We start from the raw sequence: 7,090 nt of genomic DNA, 5'->3' as shown, positions 1-7,090 counted from the left end.
CTACAGACAGGAGCCAACATAATGTTTACTCTGCATTTTTAAAGTGATACGAAGAAGATTCTAGAAAGTCCAATGCACTTAGCTTTATTTTCTGAAGGAAAGCTCGAAGGAACAGTAATCAGGGAGAGCTGCCTGGGGGGGGGAGGGGGGTGGTGTATCTGGAGCCTTGTCATTTCATTTTAGTCACCTGAAAGGAATCAATAAGAAGACAGTCTCACAACTGATGCACAAGGTAACGTTTGGGGATCTGTTAAGAGACCTGTGGTTTTCAAAGAGATGGGTAGTTAATAAGAGACGTTTGAGTTGGAACTTTCTGGAATTCTTGACATGACCCTGTTTCCCCTCAAATGAGCTTCTGTTCATGTTGGGTTTTCTTTACGGAATTAATTCCCTTCTGCCCCTAACTCTGCTTACCAAAGCTCCGCCTACATTTTAAGGCTTCTTTCGAACCTACAGCTTCTAAGAAATTCAAGATTTCACTCCCCACACCAGCCTCGCGGAAGGTCATCTTTCCTCTACATGAGTTGCCACAATCATATTGCTGTCTCATTGTTTTTCTTCATTATATTTCTTCATTATATTGGGATTATGTCCCTTGTTAGATTGTAAATTCCAAAAGGTCAGCTCTGTGTCTTATTTAATTTTGCTTTCTGTCTCATCCTTACCCTCCCCGGCCGAAGTGTCAAGTAGAAGTCTTACACGTAGAAGTTACTCAATAAATATTTGTCAAAAGAATCAATGAAATGCAGTGCTAAGCTTGCTGTGGAAAGAATAACATATCAAGGACCTTGCTTCCAATTAACTTAAACCTGTGAGTCAGCAATAATGGATCCTTGACATTATGACTACTAATCTTGAGTGATCACACGGAAACTGTCAATTTTATTCTTTAAAAACAATTTTTTTAAATGTTTATTCATTTTTGAGAGACAGAGCATGAGCAGGGGCGGGGCAGAAAGAGAGTGAGACACAGAATCGGAAGCAGGCTCTAGGCTCTGAGCTGTCAGCACAGAGCCCGACACGGGGCTTGAATTCACGAACCGTGAGATCATGACCTGAGCTGAAGCCGGAAGCTTAACCAACTGAGCCACCCAGGTGCCCCTGAAACTGTCAATTTTATTCTGATGGTTCTTACTGAGACCCTGGACTGTCTTTAGTAAATTACTAAATGGACTGAAGAAAACTACCCAAAATGATGGAGCAACAATATAGTTTTGAAAATTTTGAGATAACTCTTGAAGTAATTGACATCCTATCTGGGTGACTGACACAAAGATCGAGAATTACTATTACTTTACAGCTAGACAAAATTTAAAAATCACTAATATGCAAACATATTTTAATGTATATAATTTATGGGAGACAATTTCTATGTATCAAGTATACCCCCAGTAAAGCTGAAAAAAATTTTGGGAGGAAGAGAGGAAAGATCCTAGATTTCATAATCTGAATCTTGCTATCTTTGTGTTATCCTTGTGTTGTGTGTGTATATAATACCAGGTAACAATTAAGACATAATACTCAGAAACTTCTATCTAAAACAATTTTTGTTTGCTATGTCTAGCTAGTAGTCAAAGTACTTAAAGGAATGTCTGAATTATCTTGATGATTTTCTCAGTTTTACAGTAATTGCTAGAATGAGCAAACTAATGACCTAATCATCCCTTAAGGAGAAATTGTTTGGCATATCAATTTCTGGTGGAAAGATGTAGCATATACCATGATTTTAAGAACATGTGGCTACTAACCCACATTACAATGCTTGAAAAATATTACGATGGAAGAAAGACATCATCTTGCTATTTCCAGGTCCTTCTGGATTTTGCAGGTCATTCTTTATTACAATTTCCTTAGTGATACCTCCAATCTATCTGTTCTGTATGTCTTGTTTCCTCTACCACATCCTTCAATGAGCTCTTCAACTTTCCTTCTGTTTCTGTTATTTCTTACACTTTTTCTAACATCATGTGCATCTCTGGGTATAAACCCTGTCTAAATCGACCTAGCTAAAGTGGCCAGATTGTTTTCTCTGAGCTGGAGAATAATTCTTATTATCCCAGTGGTAGAGGGAAGATGCATCCTTTGAAGCTGGGGCTCTCCCAAGGACAAGACTGTGTCCCCATGGTCAGGGCCAGACCTGTGTCATTCCCAGCAGAGGGCTGGACTTATCTGTCTTCCTCCTGACAGTGGTCCGTCAGGTGTTTCCACCTCCTGAGTCACAGTGGGAGGACACTGTGGTCATATGCCCTCATGTGCAATTTTGCAATATTACCAGATTATGTTGTTTTGCTTTTCAACTGGCTTTCTGGATCAATGACATTATTATTTTTTACTAGAAAATTCTAGCCCATAATTATAGAAGGCACCAGCTTGCTCAGAAGAAATGAATATTTCTTTGTGTTTCAGTTTGTTGAAGGAGATGATATATTCTAGGAGGGTCTGATGATCTCAGTTGGCTAAAGCCCAGTGTTAGAAATGCCAGTTTTACTGGGTCTCATCCCAAATGCACTGATTAGTAGGCTTTACTCTATTTCTATTTTTTCAAGCCTCTATCTTCCTTCTTTGCCTCTATCTTCTCCATTATAATATATGAAAGTGGGGCTTTACACTTCAGGAGGGTGTTGTGAACATTAAATGAGTTAATACTTTTATAATTCTTGAAACTGGCTCATGGTAAGCTCTCAATAAATGTTGTACACTATGTTATATTATTATTATTATTATTATTATTATTATTCAGACAGTATTTTAACAAATCGTTACCTAGCACTTATTGTGAGCCAGGCTCTGTGCAGGGTACTGGCCCTTCACGATGGATTGACTAGTTTTGATTGTGATGAGTATAGTTCATACCTAGTCCAGGGGCATTAGGGAAGCCTCTTCTGGAGAAGTGGCACCAACAGCATAGAATAAGGGGTCCGACGACCATCCTTGTTTTCTAAAAGATCTAGCTCACTCCTTTTCAGTGCCGTGTAGTATTCTACAGACCAAGCATACCATAAGTTATTCATCCATTATCATGACAGACAACGTCGTGATGAAACCCTTGTTCAGATGTCCTCGTGCTCTGCGCAGGATTTTGTTTTTGCAAAGGAAGATACTCGAATCAGTATCGCCAAACCAAATGTCTTCCTTATAAGCTTTGTAAATGTGTCATTAACTTGTGTTGGCTGAATAAATAAGACTTGTAATAGGTGTGGTTCTGTGAAATTAGGACTTTACACTCATTCATCAAATGTTTGTGAAACATTGTTTGCACCAGGAATAGTCCTGGGGGCTGAGACACGCTCTGTTTCTGGATTTTCCTTTTTCATGTAACAGTACTTTCTGAAAACAGTTTGGATAGCGCCTGGCTTCGAGTGTTTGGTCAAAGCTAGCTGCTTCCTGTCCTTCTTACCATTAAAAAAATTTTTTTTTTAAATGTTTATTTATTTTTGAAACAGAGTGCGAGTGGGGGAGGGGCAGAGAGAGAGAGGGAGACACAGAATCCGAAAACAGAATCCGAAACAGGTTCTAGGCTCTGAGCTGTCAGCACAGAGCCCGACGTGGGGCTCGAACCCACGAACCGCTAGATCATGACCTGAGCTGAAGTCAGATACTTAACCACTGAGCCACCCAGGCGCCCCTCTTCTTACCATTTTGATGGAAGTGGTTACTCTCTTTAGTAACCCAGAGTATTTTCTGTCATTACTGTTGGTCTAGCATTTAGTACTTCTCACATTGCCCTTGTGTTGTTATTATCTTTGTATGCTTGTAACTGGAATGACTATTAGTGAGCTCCCTGGGGCAGTTCCTACAGCAGTGCTATTAGAGGCTGGGACCATGGCGGGGGGGGGGGGGGGGGGGGGGAGCTGGTAGAGGTTTGACAGCACTGTTTTCTTTTTTCTTTCTTTCACTGTGAGAAAAAACACATAGTGTGTTTTTTCTCAACAAAATTTTAAGTGCATAGTACAGTATTGTTAACTGTATGCGTATCGTTGTATTGCAGATATCTAGAACTTTTTCATCTTGCATGACTAAATCTCTGTGCCCATTGATAGCAACCCTCCATTTTCCCCTCCCTCAGGCCCTGGCGACCATCATTCTACTTTCTGCTCCTATGAGTTTGACTATGCTGGTTACCTCACATAAGGGGAATCAGGCAGTATTTGTCCTTGTGTGGCTTAGCAAAGTGCCCTGCTTTCTTGGGAGGGTTATGGTCAGGCAGGTCCTTGTGACCCCATAAAATGTGCCCTCTATTTATCTAGTACTATAGGGCCTGAGTGGAGGGAAAGCTGTAGTAAGGGCCTATTTCTATGATAGAGGCTTTCTACACATTACTTCTTTTGAGGTAATCTCAGGTAATCCTGAGATCTACATTCGATGATGACCAATGTTTGACCAACAAGGAAGAAACGGAATCCAGAAAGGCTTTGCTGCCTCATTGTGGGTCACATAGCCAGGAGGTGGTGAAGCGGATTTTATCCAGGTTTCTCTTCAAAGTCTGTTTTAAAACAGTACTCTCGTGGGGTGTCTGGGTGGCTCAGTCGGTTAAGCATCCGACTTCGGCTCAGGTCATGATCTCATAGTCCACGAGTTTGAGCCCTGCCTCAGGCTCTGTGCTGACAGCTCAGAGCCTGGAGCCTGTTTCGGATTCCGTGTCTCCCTCTCTCTCTGCTCTTTCCCTGCTCATGCTCTGTCCTTGTCTCTCAAAAAAAAAAAAAGTTAAAAAAAGATTTAAAAAAATGAAACAATATTCTTGTGCTGCATTTGTGTAGAGGTCTGAGTCCTTCAATCTCTGACTACCAGGAAAAAGGCACATGGTTTCTAAAGTCATGTGTCTGGAGATGTGCTTTTGAAAGTAAATGATTCATGGCACCACCCCCAGTGACCACAACCCCCTCCCCTCTCCACTGAGACCTGGGAGTCATATTTGACTCCTCTCTCCCCACATCCAGTCCATATCAAAACCAAGCAAGGGCCATTACTTACTTTGACAGACTGTGCTAACGTCAGATGGTTGGCTTTACACGCTTCCTAATGTTAAATTTCAACTTTGTATGTGAGACCATCCCAGTGGTGGTTCTGATCATGGGTGGGAGAAAGCAAGCTCTGCATAGGCCCCCTTCTCATGCTCTTTCAAGCCCCCAGCCCTCTCCTCACTTGCCTGGCATTTTCCTAACCACCAAGCTTGCTGGCCTTTGCGAGAATGGACTAGGCTTCCTTGTAACGGGTGAAGGCAAGTTACTCGGCCCCCTTGTACGTGAGGAATAACGGACATGGTAGATCATTACCTTTCCTTTCTATTTCTTCAAGATTTCTTCCATTAAGCATTCTGTTCTCCTGTCAAAATTCAAAGTATGTTCCAGCAGCCCTTGTGTAGCCAAATATACTATGGGTCCATTCATTTAGCATATTGTCGTTTTCAGACTTTATGTCTTGTCAAAGAAAGACACTCGCAGAAATAAAACAAAAGAACAGAAGCCTCCAAATGAATGGGCTTGCTTCATGGAAGAGAAAGTTGAAGTATTAAAATTGCTCATCAGATGTTCTGAAAAAATCATTTCAGCTGCTCAAAAAAAAAAAAAAAAGAAACAAAATTTTATTTTGAAGGATGTGTTCCAAGAACTTCCCCTTTGATTTTTTTTAAAAACCATCTGTCATGTTTGTTTCATTCCAGCCTTGAAGTAAATAGATTTAGAGAGTCTACGGCGGCCATTGAAACCTTCCCCACAAGAAACAGAAACAGGCTGATCTGTCAGTGCCCTTCTGGTATACTTTAATCAAAAGGCTTTGAAATTAGAAAAAAAAATCCATAGACATTTCGCTCAAGTTGGAATATGGCGTGCAGAGCACAGAATGTTATTTCGACCTATTGTCGAACGTCTCAAAACTTTTACTTTGGGCAGCAGGGAGACACTAACGCACAGTGACTTTTTATTGGCACCAGAGTGTTTATTTACCCCTTTTATGCTGTGGTTGAGCCCTCTGAACACACGACTACATTTTCTAGTAGAGGTGAACATTAGGAGTGCATTTCTTCACTCAGAATAAAGAAGCTTGGCTTTTCAGTTCATCGTGTCTATTTAACCTTATGTTGTAATTTTCACGTTCTCACTGATTTCACCACGAGGAGTTTGCTCTCCTCCAAAACAGTCCCCAAGGTATTTGGATGCTTTTCCTGATCGTTTCTTTTGAACTCAGTGCTTTTGTTCCTTAAATGCCACTTGGAAAGAAGACCCATGAACTGGGCCTCGCTCCCTCCTATAAGACAGAATAATTATTCCCTGGAATGAGGGGGGCTTTCATCGATCAATAACTGCCTCAGAGCAGGAAAGACAACAAGGATGTGAGAAACTCATTATAATATGAAAATATTCTAAATAAATAAATGGCAAGTACTAACATGCTCAAAATAATAGTGTGGAAGTGACTGACAAAGTGCGAGCTTGTAAACTCAGATACATAGCTGTGCAAAAGCTCCGTGATGACTAAAGATGATGATGCTTATAGATGATTTCAGTGATAATTCGTTTAAAATAGATGGGCCAGCTCTACCGCTTATGAGTGTTGATAGAATGAAAATTAGCATACGTTGTAAGATGTGAAGTAGCCTGATTAATACTTAAAAATATCGGGGACTTATTAAAATGTAACTGAAATGTAGAACTTAATGTGACAACACTGAAGTATTTACTGCAGAAATGGTATGATGTTTGGGATTAGCCTCAAAATAATCTAGCCTGTGTGTGGTGGGGAGGGGGTGGCGAGGATTCAGAAGAAACAAGAAAGACTAAGCGTTGCTCGTCATTGGAAGTGGGTGAAAGGTACATAGGAGTGCAGCATATACTCACCCTGCTTTTGTATCTATTTGGAATGTTCTAGAAGAAAAGAAAAGTGTAAGGATTGGGGGAAAAATCAATGTGACAAATTGAGGGGTTTTTAGGTATTGGAGTGTTTTATCAGAGAGCTTGAGGTAGAAAAGCATAATTCATTTTACAACTTTCCCTAAATATTGATAAATGACAAGGCTGAGACATATGAAATGACCATGAGTGATTCTGGTGCCGGACTCAGATCAACAAACTCAGAAGAAATGAGAAACATGACG

The sequence above is a fragment of the Felis catus genome, chromosome D3 (genome assembly GCF_018350175.1).
Source record: "Felis catus isolate Fca126 chromosome D3, F.catus_Fca126_mat1.0, whole genome shotgun sequence".
NCBI lineage: Eukaryota > Metazoa > Chordata > Mammalia > Carnivora > Felidae > Felis > Felis catus.
This window is presented reverse-complemented; position numbering follows the sequence as displayed.